Source organism: Melanerpes formicivorus, unplaced genomic scaffold (assembly GCF_026170545.1).
Source record: "Melanerpes formicivorus ecotype bairdi unplaced genomic scaffold, bMelFor1.0.p_v2 SCAF_4, whole genome shotgun sequence".
Classification (NCBI taxonomy): domain Eukaryota; kingdom Metazoa; phylum Chordata; class Aves; order Piciformes; family Picidae; genus Melanerpes; species Melanerpes formicivorus.
In genome coordinates this window covers 35,800,649-35,821,949 of record NW_027142356.1, presented here as the reverse complement: position 1 = coordinate 35,821,949, position 21,301 = coordinate 35,800,649, and positions in this window count along the sequence as shown.

Genomic DNA, 21,301 nt, shown 5'->3' with positions numbered 1-21,301 from the left:
AATGGTCTGGGTTGGAAGGGACCTCTGAAGGTCATCTCATGCAACAGCCTGGAGAAGAGAAGACTCAGGGGAGACCTCATTGCTCTCTACAACTCCCTGAAGAGAGGTTGTAACTAGGCAGAGGTTGGTCTCTTCTCCCAGGCAACCAGCACCAGAACAAGAGGACACAGTCTCAAGCTGCACCAGGGGAGGTTTAGGCTGGAGGTTAGAAGGAAGTTCTACACACAGAGTGACTGGCCATTGGAATGTGCTACCCAAGGAGGTGGTGGAGTCACCATCACTGGAGGTGTTTAAGAAGAGACTGGATGGGGTGCTTGGTGCCAGTTGATTAGATGGTGTTGAATAGTAGGTTGGACTTGATCTCAAAGGTCTTTTCCAACCTGGTTTATTGTATTGTATTGTACCGTATTGTATTGTATTGTATTGTATTGTATTGTATTGTATTGTATTGTATTGTATTGTATTGTATTCTATTCTATTCTATTCTATTCTATTCTATTCTATTCACATTCACAATAATATCTCCTATGGGAAGCTAGATATATCATGCTTCTAATTTGATATTTAAAGTTATATATTTATATATATTAGCTGAGTTCCAGGACCATGTGCAACAAGGGAAGGACAAATTTTACACTTAAAGATTCAGTGTGTCATGATGGATAAGGCCCAGGATCCTGGTGAGCCAGCATATCACAGTATGACCACCAAGGTTGAAAGAGACTTCAAAGATCATCGAGTCCAACCTGTCACCGCAGACCTCATGACTAGACCATGGCACCAAGTGCCACTAGCAGCCTTCAAAGTAAAACCCAGCTTGGAAACAGGTAGAAATCCTCACATTGCAATGGTTAAAGACTTGACCATTGTACTGCTGAGTGGTACTCATTTTTTGTCATTCATGGCATTGTTTCCTTACGTCAAAATAAGTAAAATAATGTTTGCTTTCTAACCTTCTTCATGAAAGACCCATACTGAAAAGTTATATGCAACAACAAAGCAGTTCAAAGGCAGACAGAGAGCAGAGGAGATGAATGCATTTTCCTCTGCGCTGTTTCATGTGGGTCTCCAGGCATCCCTGACTCCAGTTGTGAACAATTCCATCATCTCTTCTCCCCTTCAGTGAAGTACCAAGGACTACCATTTATTTTACATAGCTGTTGTCAAAAGCTGTATTTGTACTGATGTGGAGTTTCTGAGATAAACATCTCAAAGGTGCAGGCAGGCGCTGCGAGGACACACTCGCTGAGGTGCTCTGAGCACACTTTGTTATCGCAAAAGAAGAACTCTTCTGAGGTAAAAATTCAAAGACAATTCTGGGCTGATTTGCCTATGCTCTGATGCTAAAGAGGAAAGCTAGGTGTAACCATTTAAAGATGAAATATTACTTGCAATATTGCCCAGAATATACAGTCTACAGCACTTGTCCCTGAGACACAAACACAGAGAGGATGAGGCACTCACTGGAATAAAGGACAGATTTACATCAGCCAGGAAGTGCCTTGTGCACTTACCCCCTGCAGGAGAGTTACTGAATGATCCCAATTACTTTGGCGTTCTGACAACAGGCAGACCAAACATTTTCATCACAATGACCTTCTTGTTTCAAAAGACCTCTTCCTTGGCAAGAGTTCTCCTGCTTCCCTGAACCATCTACAGCTTTATGACTCCCTTAGGCAGGCACCTGACTCATTGCAGTGGTGAGCATCGTGCTCAGTCTCTTAAGAGATCTTACTTTATGAATGCTATGCATTGTGGCAGTAGCAAGGAAGGAACTGCAGAGAAATTGCTGTCTACCTTTCCTACTGTGATCTCATTAGGCTCCTTGTCCTCCCCTGAAGGCCACTTTGGTGTGCCATTGCAGAATTCATCAGCCACTTTGAGGATGACACACTTGAATGGGATACTTTTGATGTGGTGGCCAAAGTGCAAATATCAGCAGCTGAAACTCAGGCTTTCTCTGGGTCAAGCTCAGCCACTAAAAAATACACTTGCTATGGCCATGTCTTCCATTATCACAGGAAACACTGATGCCACACACACCTATGAATCATAGAATCACAGAATCAATAAGGTTGGAAAAGACCTCAAAGATCATCAAATCCAACCTGTCACCCAACACCTCACGACTACTAAACCATGGCACCGAGTGCCACATCCAATCCCCTCTTGAACACCTTCAGGGGCGGTGACTCCACCACCTCCCTGGGCAGCACATTCCAATGGCTAACAACTCCCTCTGTGAAGAACTTTCTTCTCACCTCGAGCCTAAATGCTCAGTCAGCTCTGATGCACTTCCAACTGGGCTTGCAGATCTATGAAATACCAGTGCTCCATGGGCTAAGCTGAATGTCTATGGATTCCAGTACTGCTATATCTCGGAATTCCATCATATTTTTGTGTTTCCTCACTGAGAAAAACCAAAGGAAGACATTAAAACCTCTTTTATTTCATCCCCTCTGGAAACTGAAGGAAAGGTTGCCTGCTCTCTCTCACTGGGTGCCCACCCAGCGTGACAAACTGCTGTGACTATAATGTGCCTTCATTTGTCATCATTCCTATTTGTAACTACTGATTTTCATCACAAATGCATACTGTGTCTGCTCTTGACCTCATCGAAGCTCCCAGGACCCCAATTCAAGTTTGAAAGCTTTACATGTCTCATTCTACTCTACCAAACTGCAGGACTATCATGTTTCTAAAATGAGAGAGATCCTACTTCTCAGATGTTGGTTGAGCAATTAGCGTCACGCTGTCACACCATTGCTCTCTTTTGAAGAGGGTTCCATGATGGGGTAAAAGCTAGCTAGGAATTAACAGCTGAGGCTGTGAATGTGCCACCAGCCAAAGCAGGAGTTTTAAGTTACATGACACTGCTTTTGAGGTTAGTAATGTTCTCGTGCTTCATGGTCTATGTGCTTTTAGACTTTACTCGGTGTTCATATTTCATTATGCATTTCATAGAACCATAGAACTGTCAGGGGTGGAAGGGACCACAAGGATCATCTATTTCCAAGCCCCACTGCCATGGGCAGGGACACCTCACACTACAGCAGGTTGCACATCCAGCCTGGCCTTAAAAACCTCCAGGGATGAGGCTTCTACCACCTCCCTGGGCAACCTATTCTAGTGTCTCACCTCCCTCATGGGGAAGAATTTCTTCAACCCCTCATACTTCTGGCAAGTGTTCCAAAGAGTCTGCCCAATACTAATTCTTGTTTGCAAAGTTTTACTTAGTTTTGTATGAAATAATAATAATAGCAATGCATTTTGCATTTCCAGTGAGACTTCTAGCAGTGGCCACAAGTGGTGATGAGTCAGTATCAGCAAACACTGGCCTCTCATAAACAGCACACTCATAAACCAAGACAAAGTCAGCAGTGGTGACTGAGTGTATTGATGTCTGGGCTTTTTTGTTAGTTGATATGATTCATAAGTGTCTTGGGTTTATAGGGAGAGAGGCAGATGTTCTACTATGCCTCCCAAAAGGGGGGACAGAAAATGTTCCATACCGGATTGGAAAGAATTGGGAATTAAAATGGAAGTGCTACTCACAACTAAATATCACAGTACAAAAAACCAAACACGATACACAAATCCACAGTCTACCTCATTGAGCCTAAAGCTGTCCACAACCTTCCCCCAAACCAGGCCAAAAACCAGGCCTCAAATGCCCCCACCATACCACCCTGCCTTTTCACCCCCACCACCGGGCCAAATGGTACAGCTAAAAATTAGCCTTGCCAAGACCAAGCCAGGCAGCAAACCTTCCCGGCATCAAGGTAGCAGCCTGGCACACTGAAGGGATCAGAGAGAGGAAAAAAGGGCTGAACAGCTTGTACTGCTCCTTTTTAAAGGGGAGATGCAAGCATTCTGGGTATGAAATAACAAAAGATCCGCCCCTGGACCTCTCTGGTATTTGGAGGATTTTCGACACTATGGTTTAAGACATCCCAGTTCTTAAACCCATAACAAAGTTGTTACAAAACCTCAGATTTTATTGCACTGCTGAGGGATTACTGCACCAGCTTGATGGAGATGTGCAAAAGCAGCTTTAACTTTTATGCAGACTTAGAATCATAGAATTGTCAGGGTTGGAAGGGACCTCAAGGATCATTCAGTTCCAACCCCCCTGCCACGGGCAGGAACACCTCACACTACAGCAGGTTGCTCACAGCCACAGCCAGCCTGGCTGCAAAAACCTCCAGGGATGAGGCTTCCACCACTTCCCTGGGCAACCTGTGCCAGTCTCTCACCTCTAGAACTAGGAACTTTTAACTAAACTCTCACTGTTGAAGATGTTTCTCAAGTTTGGCATCCCATGTTTTGTTACCTATTGCTATATTTGTGTGATGTAATGACTTGCTGGATATACACAAGGAAAATGAAGGCTATATTTCTCTACAGAAAATAAAGCTCTTACAGTAATTTACCCACTGTCACACAGAGATGAATCACATTTCCAAATTAAACTCACCTTCAGCCCATGACAGTCTGCTCGGGGTTGAAAGCATCTCAAGGCCAGGAGCCATACAACCATCAAACACTGGAAAGCTGGTGTCCTGTAACAGAACTGCAGTATCTCCTCAAGTCATTTGTCTGGGGACTGCCACAATTTCACATAGTGTGCAATGGAGATTTTAAATCATACTTCAAACTGATGACACACATTATATGGAATGGATTGGAATGGAATGGAATGGAATGGAATGGAAAGAGTAGAATAGAATAGAATAGAATAGAATAGAATAGAATAGAATAGAATAGAATAGAATAGAATAGAATAGAATAGAATAGAATAGAATAAGCCAGGTTGGAAAAGACCTTTGAGATCATCAAGTCCAACCTATCATCCAACACCATCTAATCAACTAAACCATGACACCAAGCACCTCACCCAGTCTCTTCCTAAACACCTCCAGTGATGGTGACTCCACCACCTCCCTGGGCAGCACATTCCAATGGCCAATCTCTCTATGAAGAATTTCTTCCTAACATCCAGCCTAAGCTTCCCCTGGTGCAGCTTGAGACTGTGTCCTCTTGTTCTGGTGCTGGTTGCCAGGGACAAGAGACCAACCCCCACCTGGCTATAACCTCCCTTCAGGGAGTTGTAGACAGCAATAAGGTCTCCTCTGAACCTCCTCTTCTCCAGGCTAAGCAACCCCAGCTCCCTCAGCCTCTCCTCATAGAGCTGTGCTCCAGACCCCTCCCCAGTTTTGTTGCCCTTCTCTGGACACCTTCCAGCAACTCAACATCTTTCCTAAACTGAGGAGCCCAGAACTGGACACAGGACTCATGGTGTGGCCTATATATTATGTATTATAAATCAAGCCTAAAGGTAAACAAACAAGAGAGCTGGGGAGGGACTTCTCAGGATCTCAGGGAGTGATAGGACTAGGGGGAATGGAATGAAGCTGGAGGTGGGGAGATTCAGGCTGGATGTGAGGAAGAAGTTCTTCACCATGAGAGTGGTGAAGCCCTGGAATGGGTTGTCCAGGGAGGTGGTTGAGGCTCTGTCTCTGGAGGTATTTAAGACCAGGCTGGATGAAGCTCTGGCCAGCTTGATCTAGTGTGAGGTGTCCCTGCCCATGGCAGGGGGGTTGGAAGTAGATGATCCTTGTGGTCCCTTCCAACCCTGACTGATTCTGTGATTCTATGAAAGAAAAAAAACAGAAGTCTGAGTGAAAATTCAGTTGTTTTGAACTGCTCCTGCCTGTGGCTTGTACAAAACTCTGCTAAGGCTATGAAAAATCCTCGGCCCACCAGTGACTCTTAATAGCAGATGTTCTGGAGACTGTATCAGGTTTTCTGACTAGTGAGGACATTTCCTAATGAAAAAGGGCAAAAGGTGAAGCTCAGTCGTCCTTCTTGGCATCAGCCAATGCCATGGGAAGCATATCTGTGCTATTGGCAATGGGACACACGTGTTTTAACATTCACGGTCAATGCTTATAGGCAGGCATCTGGGACTTCACACACTTGTAACAAAACAACAACAGCATCTACCATCTGCTGCTGGTCTACGTGATAGAAACTTCCTCTGGTACAGCCCTACACCCAGACAGACATTTGTTTTGGGGGGGTAAATATTCATGTCTTAAGCTGAGTCCTCTTTTCACTACTTCCTTGCACAACTCCCTACCTATTTCACTTCGTGTAGATTTTTGTTCATTAGCTGAAAGACAAACCAAAAGGCCTTCAGGGATAATTGCCCCAAAACTCTTAGCTATGTAGGGAAATCTCTGTTTTGTGCAGTAAGAGCATTAAAAGCTACCCACATTACTCTGGTGATGCTACTCTGGAATATTTCACCATTCCCTGGATAAGATCACCAGGCATTGTAGTATGGATTTAATAGCATCTGTGTAATATTATTGGTAAGAGTAGCTGCAGCATTTCTTTAGAAATTGTTGCTGTTCTGAAGGTTGGACTCAATGACCTTGGGTCAGCCTGGAGAAGAGGAGGCTCTGGGGAGACCTAATGGAAGCCATCCAGTACCTGAAAGGGGCTACGAGAGGATGGAGAGAGACTGTTTGCAAAGGCCTGTAGCATCAGAACGAGGGGCAATGGCTTCAAACTAGGGAAGAGGAAATTTAGGTTGGATGTTAGGAACAAGTTCTTTACAATGAGTGTGGTAGAACACTGAAACTGTTTGCCCAGACAGGTGGTTGGGACCCCATCCCTGGCGATATTCAAGGTTAGGCTTGACAGGGCAGCCTGATCTGGTTGGGGATGCCCCTGCTGAGTGCAGAGAGGGTTGGACTAGATGACCTTTGGAGGTCCCTTCCAACCCAGACCATTCTGTGGTCTTGAATGATTCTTTGATTCTGTGACCAGGTTTGACTAGTAGGTAACAGCAGCTGCCAAAATTCATATCATAAATTAGCAGACCTCACTCAAGTGCCAGGACAGCCACGTGGGATAATTCTACTCGGTTCATTATTAGAGAGAATCCCAGAAGTTTAAGTATTAATTTGAATATAATATTCAGTTATAAAACCATTTTTTGTTACAGCCTCTCCAAATGAATGTGCCTGCCCTTTTGTACTGGCCAGCAGAAAGATCCTAGAAAAGGAACTTGGGGGTGGCTTTGTTTCCTAATATTTCTGCTATGCTAAAATAGGAGATGCTGATTTGTAGACTTTCCTCTCGGTATTCAAAGACTGAGAGCCTTGGGACTGTTTAGGCTGGAGAAGGGAATACTGAGAGGGGATCTGATCAATGTCTATCACTATGTAAGTGGTGGGTGTCAAGTGGAGGGGTCAAGCTCTTTTCAGTGGTGCCCACTAGTAAGACAAGAAACAATGGATACACGTTTGAGAGAAAATCTCACCTCAACATGAGGAGAAACTTCTTTACAGTGAGGGTGACAGAGCCCTGGAGCAGGCTGCCCAGAGAGGTTGTGGAGTCCTCTCTGGAGCCTTTCCAACCCCACCTGGATGCATTCCTGGGCAGACTACCCTGGGTGATGCTGCACTGGCAGGGGGGTTGGACTGGATGATCTCTGGAGGTCCCTTCCAACCTCTAACATTCTGTGATTTATAAATGTTGAAAGGTATCTCTATGCTCTGTGCATGTTTCACACTAGTCAGCATGCTTTTCCACACATTCAGATTCTTCATCTTACAGTTGTTTACTTCTGGGTGCTTGTGACTATTGCAGTTGCTACCAGAAGGAATCATTCTGTAGGAATGTGATAAATACAGTATCATTGTGGTTTGACTAAATGCATTTTGCTCTAGCCTTTTCTCAGCACTGATTCTACCTTCATTCTGTCTGAACACCTCCACAACATATTTGGATAAAGAATAGAATAGAATAGAATAGAATAGAATAGAATAGAATAGAATAGAATAGAATAGAATAGAATAGAATAGAATAGAATAGAATAGAATAGAATAGAATAGAATAGAATAGACCAGATCAGACCTGGTTGGAAGAGACCTTCAAGATCATCGCATCCAACCTATCATCCAACACCACCTAATCAACTAAACCATGGCACCAAGCACCCTATCAAGCCTCCTCCTAAACACCCCCAATGATGGTGACTCTACCACCTCCCTGGGCAGCACATTCCAATGGGCAATCACTCTCTCTGTGTAGAACTTCTTCCTAACATCCAGCCTAAACCTCCCCTGGCACAGCCTGAGACTGTGTCCTCTTGTTCTGGTGCTGGTTGCCTGGGAGAAGAGACCAACATCAGCCTGTCCACAGCCTCCCTTCAGGTAGTTGTAGAGAGCAAGAAGGTCCCCCTAGAGCCTCCTCTTCTCCAGGCTAAGCAACCCCAGCTCCCTCAGCCTCTCCTCTCAGGGCTGTGCTCCAGACCCCTCCCCAGCTTTGTTGCCCTCCTCTGGACACCTTCCAGCAACTTAACATCCTTCCCAAACTCAGGAGCCCAGAACTGGACACAGTACTCAAGGTGTGGCCTAACCAGTGCAGTGTACAGGGGCAGATGATCCTGAGTGCAGAAGTGTGTGCCTCACAGTCTTCTGCTTCTTTGTTAGGAGGGATGCAAATAATTCCTGTGTTAGCTTTATCTTTGCAAAAGCATTAATCATCAGACCAAGGCTTCTCCCTTTGTGTGCTGCTATTTTAGCACTAGCATTATTGACTCTGTGCTCTGTGGTACTCTCCTATAGACACCTGATTTTCCTATTGTGAATGGAATGAATTTCTCAAGCTGTTTTGATGCAGTCTAATATATATAATCATCCACTCTGTGATTAAGTCTTTCAGAATTCAGATAACAGTCGGTGCCATGTTGCACATTCTGCCAGCTCCCCTGTGAATCAGTTCAGTTCCTGCTTTTAAATCTTCTGCCTCTGATATGATTCCAAGCTATTTATACATAAGGTCATATTGCTGCTGAAAAAATATCACTCAGTAGTAGCGCAGGATTCCTCTGCAATTACATTCAGAAATGTCTATGTGATGAGCAGTGGCACACATTCACAGTTTAATGCCACTTTTGTCACATTTGTGGGTAAATGACATATTTAATCAATCTACTTAGTTCTCACATATCTGCCTGAGCAAGTTCATGGCCCGTTCTAAAGAGGGTTGCACTCATTTTTCATCTCACTGGTGGTAATAATAATTTCAGACTTGGTGGTAGTGGTTGTGCCATGGAACTCCTTCCCAGAAAAAAAAGTCAACAAACACACTACAGCCAGCTAGCAAAACATGAGAAGATGTAAAGGTCTGAAGACCCAGGTGGCTCCTGGTTCACTGGCAGCTTCCCCAGATGATCTGTGGAAATCTGGTCTAACAGTTGTGTACAGGGAGATCATAGAATCAGTGAGGGTTGGAAGGGACCACAAGGATCATCTAGTTCCAACCCCCCTGCCATGGGCAGGGACACCTCACACTAGATCAGGCTGCCCAGAGCCTCATCCAGCCTGGTCATAAACACCTCCAGGAATGGGGCCTCAACCACCTCCCTGGACAACCCATTCCAGGGGTTCACCACTCTCACAGTGAAGAACTTCCTCCTCACATCCAGTCTGAATCTCCCCACCCCCAGCTTCATTCTATTCCCAGGTGGGGGTTGGACTCTTCTCCGAGGCAATCAGCACCAGAACAATAGGACACAGTCTCAAGCTGCACCAGATAAGGTTTAGGCTGGATGTGAGGAAGAAAGTTCTTCCCAGCAAGAGAGATTAGCCATTGGAATGTGCTGCCCAGGGAGGTGGTGGAGTCACCATCACTGGAAGTGTTTGAGACTGGATGAGGCACTTGGTGCCATGGTTTAGTTGATTGGATGGTGTTGGGTGATAGGTTGGACTTGATGATCTCTGAGGTCTTTTCCAACCTGGTCAATTCTATTCTATTCTAAAATGAATTTGAAAATCAGACAAAACTTGCAATTTCCTTTGATTCTTAGTTACACTTGAGACACATTTCCCCAGTATGCTCTAATTTCTTAAGCTTTAGTTCATAGATGCATTTCAAGTGCTTTGAGGTTGCAATACTGAAGTTTAAGTAGAAATAGCAAATATTGTTCCTGTTTTGCTAATCTTTCTGAGTGCACTATATGTATTTTAACAGCACTGAAGCTCTGTGTTTTGCAACAGCTGGGTGTTTCAAGTCCATGCCTCTTCTTCACTTGCAAAGCAATGCTTTAATTGGTGAGCCAGAGAAAAACTGATATGAAAGAGCTTAACAACCCTCAGGCATTTAGGGAGCTAAAATAAAAGCATTTCTTAACAGAAAAGCCTATGTGGGAGTCTGTGAAGTGCAATTTGTCAACTGAACTAATAACTGACTTTTTTTTTTTCCTTTTAATTGCAAAATAATCATGTTGAAAGTGTTCTGAGACTTTGTTGTTTGACATGGAATGGAATGGAATGGAATGGAATGGAATGGAATGGAATGGAATGGAATGGAATGGAATAGAATAGAATAGAATAGAATAGAATAGAATAGAATAGAATAGAATAGAATAGAATAGAATAGAATAGAATAGAATAGGTTGGAAGAGACCTTTGAGATCATCAAGTCCAACCTATCATCCAACACCATCTACTCAACTAAACCATGGCACCAAGCACCCCATCCAGTCTCTTCCTAAACACCTCCAGTGATGGTGACTCCAGTACCTCCCTGGGCAGCACATTCTAATGGCCAATCTCTCTTTCTGGGAAGAACTTCTTACTAACATCCAGTCTAAACTTCCCCTGGTGCAGCTTGACACTGTGTCCTCTTGTTCTGATTCTGCTTGCCTGGGAGAAGAGACCAACCCCCACCTGGCTACAACCTCCCTTCAGGTAGTTATAGAGTGCAATAAGGTCTCCTCTGAGGCTCATATTCTCCAGGCTAAGCAACCCCAGCTCCCTCAGTCTCTCCTCACAGGGCTGTGCTCCAAACCCCTCCCCAGCTTTGTTGCCCTTCTCTGAACACCTTCCAGCAACTCAACACCTTTCCTAAACTGAGGAGCCCAGACCTGGACACAGGACTCAAGGTGTAGCCTAACCAGTGCTGAGTACAGGGGCAGAATGACCTCCCTGCTCCTGCTGGCCACACTGTTCCTGATGCAGGCCAGGATGCCATGCCACTTGTGAGAGGGAAAGGGCTGGTTTTTTATGAATCAAAGTGTTCATGATTAGAAACTACTGATACTTTCAGAGAAGAAAATTGAGATTCAGTCACCCTACAATCTCCTTCTTCATGCTTGCTTGAAAATCTTTAGGAAGAGTATAGCTAATAATATCCACTAATAATGTCAATACTTCCTCTGTTACTTGAAGCTCATATTATACAAAAACAAACCCAAACAAAGAAACAAAAACCCCACCAAACAGACCCCACCACAAACCCTTCAAAGCCATGAACTGTGACAGAAAAAGGGATGGTAAAATCCCAACTTTTAAGAGTCTTTCAAGAATGGTCCTTCCTTGACAGTGGCACACACATTTGTATATTTTATTTGCTACACCAGCTGGATTTTATTGCCACAGGAAAATTGGCTACCTCAAAGGCAAATCTGAGGATGAGTCATTCAGATCTTTAACAAGAGATACAGATGGGAGAAATGCCACAGCTGCACAGGGCTGGAAGCAGAGAAGTGTGTGACCTTAATGAATATGCTTTTGCATTTGACAGATTTCATCAGAGAACAGGCAGTGGCTTCAGACTCCCGTGGCACCACACAGATATTTCCACGTTGTTTTGTACACCCATTGCAAGGGAAAATAAGAAAAGGGAGATTTTAATAACATGAAGGCTTCCTTTTTACTCTGTTCTCTTAGATCTGTTAGGTTGCTAGAATGAAAATGTAATAAACAAGTGCAACAGCCGTTATAATGCATGTTTGTGTTTTCCTTTTCATCCATATTTTTATCTCCCTTGACTTTTGCCTTTCAAAATGTTTTCCTTTTATCTCTTCTTTGCTTTTTTTCTTCAGCTCTGATTTTTTTTTTCCTTACCTTTTTTCCCTCCCCTCTTTCCTCAGCTTCCTCTAAATCTCTACTCTTTCTTTGACATTTCTACTGAAGTTCAGCAGGGGCACGTACAAAGTTCTTCAGCTGGGATCACAGATTCAAAGAATCACTGAATGTTAGGGGCTGGAAGGGACCTCAAAACATCATCCAGTCCAACACCTTCCTGCCACAGAAGGAGCACCTAGAGCAGATTGCACAGGAATGCACCCAGGTGGGTTTTGAGCATCTCCAGAGCAGGAAAATCCACAGCACCCCCCCTAGGCAGCCTGTTCCAGTGTTCTATCACCCTCACAGGGAAAAGATATTTCCTCCTGTTTCCATGGGACTTCCTATGCCTCAGCTTCCACCATTGCCCCTTGTGCTGTCATTGGGCATCACCCAGCAGAGCCTGCCTCCAGCCTCTTGGCACTCACCCTTTACATATCTATTAACATTGATGAGGTCAGCCCTTAGGGATGTCATAACCTTGTGCAACTACCCATGACAGAGGATTACTAGAAACAAAGCAGACATTCAGAAAAGGATCTAGTGTGTATAGGATCCACGGCCAAGACAAAATCTCCAGCCCTTATGTATGGCAGGAACAGCATCTGGAGGCACCTCACCCTCAGACATGACATCTGCATCAACATCTTGGACATGCTGATCCAGTGTAGCAACCTGTTCTAGTGTGAGGGGTCCCTGCCCATGGCAGGAAGGTTGGAACTAGATTATCCTTGAGGTCTCTTCCGCCCTAATCATTTTGTGATTCTATGCTAGCAGTAAGCAAGAAGAAGCTGTTACTTCAGTGAAGGCCACAACCACCTCTGTTCACATTCCTGCTTAGTAGTTGTGCTCACAAATGCTCACAGCCCATTGCTAAAGAAAGCATTTAATGCTCAAAATCACTTCCTACCAAGATCAGTAACACTCCTTTCTCTCCATGCACCATGCATTGCAATGAGCAGGAGCAGGGGAGAAGGGTGGGTGCAGACTTCACCCTGCAGGTGCTTTTCTCCATGCACACACAACAAAAGGCAGAATTTCTGTGCACAGCCACAGTAACTAAATGTTTGACACTGCTTGGGAATGATCTAAAAGCACATATTTGTTTTACACATTGTGCACCCTCTGTGTTGCCCCCTTTTCAGGGACTCAGACTTTAAATGAGGGTGCACAGAAAAGACCTTCAAGCCTAACCTCTTCTTCCTGACATCAGTGGTCCTGCTCTCAGGCAACAATGTTCTGAAGGATCCTTTGCTCTGTTCAATAATACAGCTCCCTTACATCCAGAAGAAATACTTATCAATGTATCTCCTTTATTCTGAGGCACAGAGTCATCTATAATTTACTGGAATATCAGAGCTGCTGATGGTAGAGCCAAGCCAAATGCTGAAAGCTCTGCTGTCTGAATAGAAAAAAAGAAGATTGATACATACTGCAGGTCAGTCTTGGCAAAGAAAAGCTCTTATAATGTTCCATCTCCTCCAGTTCTCTTACTAAAATGTTTGTCTTTTATTCTCCCCAGTTAGTCACTATTCCTTCCTCCCCCCCCACTCTCTGGCTTGCTTCTCTGATTTCCTGCTGTTTAAACAGCCTTGATTTTGCCTAGCTTCTCATGCTAAATTAATGTTTAAAGCTGTTTGATCCCTGTCTCTGATCATGCCCAGCAAGGAACATCCAGAAGCTGTTTCTGCCGCAGTGGAGCACAGTTTAGAGATCCTAATGGAGCTATTACTTAAAGCTGCTATTTGTTTATGATCTGAGCTAAGTTTCTCTAATAAAAATTGCTAAGATAGGAGAACATGGTGGAGGAACAGGAAAAAGACAGAGACCCACAGGGTAAGATATACTTACACAGGAGCAAATGTACCTGCAATGTGCAGCAACACTGGAATCAGTGGCTTATACCAAGTGATTGTTTCAGTCCTGACACAACCTATAAACAAGGAAAGTTTTCATACCAATATAACTTTGAGCTATAATTCTTCAGCCTTACTACAAGCTTTCTGTTCAGCAGAAGTGCAGGGAGGGGGTAGGTCTCTTGTAAGGGAAGTTAAAACACAATGGATTCACGGCTGTGATTCTAAGTCTCTCTGAAAAATCAAGTAGCAGCACAAGAGGTTTTTCACTGCTCAAACTCTATAGGGTCTTTCCCAGGTTTTGCTTAAAATGCAGTAGGGTTGGACTCAGTGAGAGTCTTCTCTGAGTGCAGACTCATGCCTAGGGATTGTGGAGGGTTTGCAGTGTGCTGCATCTCCAGTGGCCTTCCCCTGAGGCTGAGTCTGTCACCTTCATGATGCAGAGTATCTAACATTTTCTGGTCTGAAGCAAGGGAGTTAAAATCAAGCCCTGAATCTGCTGCAGGTCTCCATGGTTACAGTACAGTCAGTTGCTGCTTTGTACACAGGAATAATGGGGGGGGGGGGGGGGGGGGGGGGGGGCGGTTAAGGACTCAGACTGCATTTGCAGAATGATAATCTGAGTTGTGTCTTTCCCCCCTCCAACACAGACATCAATTTTCACAAGAGGTAGTAAATGCAAAGGTAATGGCCATTACCCCAACCCAGGCTGACAAACTGCTCAGGAGTAGAGCTACTCATCAGATAAAGAAGTTCAGAGTGCAGGAGTTACAGAAGCCTTGTAAGAGCCCGAGTCACATCCATTTGTGGAGGTTGTTTTTCTTCCCAAAGCATTTTCTTTATAGTCTGGGCCTCTGTTTACTTCAATCCCAATAACGTTCCTGATTCATAGGTATAGTTCACTCTTGGCCTCAGGACATAAACCAAATGTTAATTAAGTGCAGCTATGCACTCTCAGTGCACAGACCACGCTCAAAAGCAGAGGTCTTCAGGAGCATGTGTCCAGCTCATTTTACACACAGTAAACTGAAGCAAATCAAGAGTAGATTCCCCTATTATTAGATATCTTTGCAAAAATATCATTGGATTGTCTCTCAACAGCTACAAGGGACCAGGATGTCAGCTTTGTATGAAGGAAAAAAACCCATAAATCATCAAAATGCCCTCTAGCAATACTAACTTAGCAGCCAGGATGCCACTTAGTGAAATATTAATATCACTTGCTTCAGGACACTTGCCTTCATCACCAATTGTCAAAGCAGAATTGACAGTGGTACCCAGAGAGCTGCTAAGTTTGAACTGTATCAACACTGCTCTCAAAAGAGGTGAGGGACTTCTTTCTCACATCTCTGCTTATGATCCAGGTACTGGAGTCTCCAGGCTGGGGTCAGAGTGGCTGGAGAGCAGTCAGGCAGAAAGGGACCTGGGGGGTACTGGTTGATAGTAGGCTGAACATGAGCCAGCAGTGTGCCCAGGTGGCCAAGAAGGCCAAGGGCATCCTGGCCTGCATCAGGAACAGTGTGGCCAGAAGGAGCAGGGAAGTCATCCTGCCCTGTACTTAGCACTGGTTAGGCCACATCTTGAGTCTTGTGTCCAGTTCTGGGCTTCTCAATCTAAGAAGGACATTGAGACTCTTGAATGTGTCCAGAGAAGGGCAATGAGGCTGGGGAGAGGTCTGGAGCACAGCCCTGTGAGGAGAGGCTGAGGGAGCTGGGGTTGTTTAGTCTGGAGAAGAGGAGGCTCAGGGGAGACCTTATTGCTCTCTACAGCTACTTGAAGGGAGGTTGTAGCCAGGTGGGGGTTGGTCTCTTCTCCCAGGCAGCCAGTGCCAGAACAAGAGAACACAGTCTCAAGCAGTGCCAGGGGAGGTTTAGGCTGGATGTTAGGAAGAAATTATTCATAGAAAGAGAGATTGGCCATTGGAATGTGCTGCCCAGGGAGGTGGTGGAATCACCATCACTGGAGGTGTTCAAGAGGAGACTGGATGGGGTGCTTGGTGTTATGGTTTAGTTGAGTAGATGGTGTCGGGTGATAGGTTGGTCTTGATGATCTCAAAGCTCTTTTCCAATCTGGTTAATAATAGTCTATTCTATTCAAGGCCCATCTGGATGAGTTCCTCTGTGACCTGCGCTAGATTGTATGGTCCTGCTCTGGCAGAAGGGTTGGACTCGATGATCTCTTTGGGTCCCTTCCATCCCTGACATCTTGTGATCCTGTAATGATAGGAGGAGAAGAACACAAGCTATTTCCAGACACACACACACACACAAATCCAGGCTAATGTAAGCCTTTGCCATCTTTTCATTTCCTCCTGAGATTATATATATATTTTTTCCTTTTCCTCCATCACAACTGGAGGAAAAAAGTCCCTTGCAGTTCTCTTTCTCTTAGGAAAGGCTGGCTGAACATAAAATCCATACAAGAATGAAATGATTGTTATTCACTGCAGAATATGAATAACTTAGGTTTCCTCTCTGGGACTAATAACATTGGTGAAAGATAGTTGGTCATAAAGGAAAAGAAAAGAAAAAAGAAAGGATGAATGAATACAAAAAACCTCCTGGCAGAAACTCCTTCCTAAGATCTGATTCTTCTTTTCCTTTTCAATGTTTCTTCCATTGTCTAAAGAGCTTCCTTCACAAACCTTAACTGTTGGAACAGGATGAGAGCTGACTTATATAACAGTATTTAAAAGACACTGACTGCACAAAGGCAGCTCAGGGAACTGAGTGAAGTTTTAGCTATGTCAGGGTTTTTGCTCCATTTTCAATAAGCCATTCTCTAACACACAAGTCAGCAATAGAATCTTTCAATTCTCCACCATGGGAGGAGTTCCCAGAAAGTTTTCTTAGCCAGCCATTAATGCACTTTTACCTGTAACTGATCAATAACTATCAATCAAAACTGTTGTTTAGCCAATCAAGACCAGATACACACAAAGATTTTAAGTAAGTCTAGGTAGAACAGAACAGAACAGAACAGAACAGAACAGAACAGAACAGAACAGAATAGAATAGAATAGAATAGAATAGAATAGAATAGAATAGAATAGAATAGAATAGGACCAGACCAGGTTGGAAAAGACCTTCGAGATCATCAAGTCCAACCTATCACCCAACACCATCTAATCAACTAAACCATGGCACCAAGCACCCCATCAAGACTCCTCCTAAACACCTCCAGTGATGGTGACTCCACCACCTCCCTGGGCAGCACATTCCAATGGCTAATCCCTCTTTCTGGGAAGAATTTCTTCCTAACCTCCAGCCTAAACCTCCCCTGGCACAGCATGAGACTATGTCCTCTTGTTCCTGATCCAGGCCATATTGATCAGATCCCCTCTCAGTCTTCTCTTCTCAATACTAAACAGCCCCAGGGCTCTCAGTCTCTCTTCATAGGGGAGGTGCTGAAGTCCCCTAATCATTCTCATGGCTCTCTGTTGGATTCTCTCCAGCAGGTCTCTGTCTCTCTCAGGTAGTCGTAGACAGCAATGAGGTCTCCCCTGAGCCTCCTTTTCTCCAGGCTAAGCAACCTCAGCTCCCTCAGTCTCTCCTCAGAGGACTGTGCTCCAAAGCCCTCCCCAGCCTCATTGCCCTTCACTGGACACGTTCAAGTGTCTCAATGTCCTTCTTAAATTGAGGGGCCCAGAACTGGACACAGGACTCAAGGTGTGGCCTGACCAGTGCTGAGTACAGGGGTACAATGGACTCCCTGCTCCTGCTAGCCACGCTATTTCTGACACAGGCCAGGATTCCATTGGCCTTCTTGTCCACCTGGGCACACTGCTGGCTCATGTTCAGCTTACTATCGACCAGTAGCCCCAGGTCCCTTTCTGCCTGGCCACTCTCCAGCATTCATAACTGACAGTATAAAGAGATTCTGCTTTCCCTTCCCTTTGTAGACCAGTTCTAAAGAAAAGTTGCCATCTGGTATGACTCAAGAGAGCCCAGTTGGATAGGAAATGCTATTTCATCTCCACCTCATAAAGAATAACATCCAGATAGAAAAGTGCATGTTAAAATACTACAAGACCACTACCAAGGAAGAGACTGGATGGGGTGCTTGGTGCCATGGTTTAGTTGATTAGGTGGTATTGGATGGTAGATTGAACTTGATCTCAAAGGTCTTTTCCAACCTGGTTAATTCTATTCTATTCTATTCTATTCTATTCTATTCTATTCTATTCTATCCTATCCTATCCTATCCTATCCTATCCTATCCTATCCTATCCTATCGTGTCCTGTCCTGTCCTGTCCTGTCCCAGACTACAGGGGCGCTATGGAGTTCAAGTATGGAGTATATTTCAAGTGTGGAGTATAGATCATTCTTCCCCTGTACTCAGCACTGATTAGGCCACACCTTGAGTTCTGTGTCCTGTTCTGTGCCCCACAGTTTAGGAAGGATGTTGAGACACTTGAATGTGTCCAGAGAAGGGCAACAAGGCTGGAGAGAGGCCTCAAGCACAAGCCCTATGAGGAGAGGCTGAGGGAGCTGGGGTTGCTTAGCCTGGAGAAGAGGAGGCTCAGGGGAGACCTTCTTGCTGTCTACAACTACCTGAAGGGAGGTTGTAGCCAGGTGGAGGTTGGTCTCTTCTTCCAGGCAACCAGCACCAGAAAAAGAGGACACAGTCTCAAGCTGCATTAGGGGAAGTTTAGGCTGGAGATGAGGAGGAAGTTCTTCACCTAAACCTCTTCTGGTGCAACTGAAACCCATTTCACAGTATCACAGTATCACAGTATCGCTTAGGTTGGAAAGGACCTTGACGATCATTGAGTCCAACCTATCAACACAGACCCCAAGCCTAGACCATGGCATTTCCTCACATCCTACCTGACTACAATCATGCAAATTTTCATGCAGAGCCTCCATTAAAAGAACCCTCTCAAAATGGACCATCTAAAAGCTTTCATACATACTCAGAGGTCACATCCCTTTCTGACATGAGGAAAACCACCACCTGTTGTCTGAGAAGTGTCCTTGATAAAACTGCCAACAATATTTTAATCATTCAGAGAATCTGGGCGGGTTTTTTATTTCAGTTACCTGTTTCACACAGCAGCTGAGGCTCACCATCTGGTCTGAGCTGAGATTTCAAAGTGCAGCCCAACTGGTCAGAATCCTGGTGTTTTGCCAACCCTCTAAGCATCAGAGAACACTTGGGGAAAAACTAGAAATAAACGTGGGCATCATAGGTCACAACTAGAAAAGCAAGTGAGGAGCTGGAAACAGCATGAGGGCCACGCAAGGGAATTAATATCTACAAATGATTGTTTCTATGGCCATTTTTTCTTTGAGGAGATTACTGAATAATCAGAACTCAGTTTATTCTCTTTCAGATCCACTCCATGGTTTCATCCCAACACTTCATATTTTGTTAGGCCATCTTATAGAGTGACTTAGCACATCTAAGTGCCAGGTTCCAGACGTTGGCCACAACCACCCTGTGCAGTGCTACAGGCTGGGGTCAGAGTGGCTGGAGAGCAGCCAGGCAGAAAGGGACCTGGGGGTGCTGGTTGATGGTAGGCTGAACATGAGCCAGCAGTGTGCCCAGGTGGCCAAGAAGGCCAATGGCATCCTGGCCTGCATCAGGAATAACAAGGCCAGCAGGAGCAGGGAAGTCATTGTGCCCTGTACTCAGCACTGGGTAGGCCACACCTTGAGTCCTGTTTCCAGTTCTGGGCCCCCCAGTTTAGAAAAGATGTTGAGATACTTGAATGTGTCCAGAGAAGGGCAACAAGGCTGGGGAGGGGTTTGGAGCACAGCTCTATGAGGAGAGGCTGAGGGAGCTGGGGTTACTTAGCCTGGAGAAGAGGAGGCTCAGGAGAGACCTTCTTACTCTCTACAACTACCTGAAGGGAGGTTGTAGCCAGGTGGGGGATAGTCTCTTCTCCCAGGCAACCAACACCAGAACAAGAGGACACAGTCTCAAGCTGCGCCAGGGGAGGTTTAGGCTGGATGTTAGGAAGAAGTTCTTCCCAGCAAGAGAGATTGGCCATTGAAATGTGCTGCCCAGGGAGGTGGTGGAGTCACCATCACTGGAGGTGTTTAAGAAGCCTGGATGAAGCACTTGGTGCCATGGTTTAGTTGATTAGATGGTGTTGGGTGATAGGTTGGACTTGATGATCTCTGAGGTCTCTTCCAACCTGGTTAATTATATTCCATTCTAAATATTTGTTTTGCCAGCCTCAACAATTGAAGTATAAAGCTCTGTAAGCCTTTTTCTATGCTGATTGCATCTCTTATCTCTTTTTTTTTCTCTTTCCCATAATAAGAGACATATTAAATTAGAGGAAACATATAGTAAATATTTTTGGTGTTCAGAATTAGGCCAAAATTTTGAGCAAAATATTCCTGGCAGAGGGAAAACATTTATTTTTATCTGACTCTAAGCCAGGCTTTAGGTATGTAGAGAAACATCAGGTTTCTTCCTACTAGAGAACAAGTTTCACATGCTGTGACAGATTCATTATCCTCCAGGGATGGACAGTTTCTGATTCATCCAGCCCAAACAGCTCCCCAGTAGAGAACAGGTTTGTTGATGAGAAGGCCTATTTAGCCCCACCACCACCATCCCCCCTCCTGATTCCTTCTTGACCACATCCTGTTTCGATGCTTTGGCTGTATTCTGCCAGACTGATGTCCCACTGACAGCACAGTAAACAGAGCCCTGTCCTATATAGTGTCCTGCATGACTTTTCCACAGAATCATAGAGCATTAGGAGTTGGAAGGGACCTTCAAAGATCATCCAGTCCAACCTCCCTGCCAGAGCAGGATCACCCAGAGTAGGTCACACAGGAATGCATCCAGGTGAGTTTTGAAGGTCTTCAGTGAAGGAGACTCCACAACACCTCTGGGCAGCCTCTTCCAGAGTTTTGCCACCCTCAGAATGAAAAAGTTTTTCCTTCTGTTCACATGGAACCTCCTCTGCTCCAGCTTACACCTCTTACCTCTTGTTCTGTCATTAAACATCACTGAGCAGAGTCTGGCTCCATCCTCCCAACACTGACATTTGCATAATAATAAACATGAATGAGGTCACCTCAGTTTTCTCTTCTCCAAGCTCAAGAACCCCAGCTCCCTCAGCCTTTCCTCAGAAGGGAGATGTTCCACTTCATTATCTTTATGGCTTTGCTCTGGACTTTCAAGCAGTTCCCTTGAGGTGTTTTTTGACTTTAGGGACCCAGAACTGGACACAATATTCCAGATGCAGCCTCACCAGGGCACAGTAGAGGGGGAGGAGAACCTCTTTGGTCCTGCTAAGCATACCCCTTCTAATACACCTCAGGATACCACTGACCTTCTTAGCCACAAAAGCACATTGCTGGCTCATGGTCATCCTTCTATCCACCAAGATTCTCAGGTCTCTCAACTCTTTACTGCTCTCCAACAGAAGTTTCCCTTCTGACTGCTAGACATGGTTTTGCCATGTGTGCAGATATCTGTAAAGGCAACTACACTTACTACTCTGCCTTTTAAAGAGAGGCTTGTTTAAAGAAAGGATTTTAACTTGTGGCATA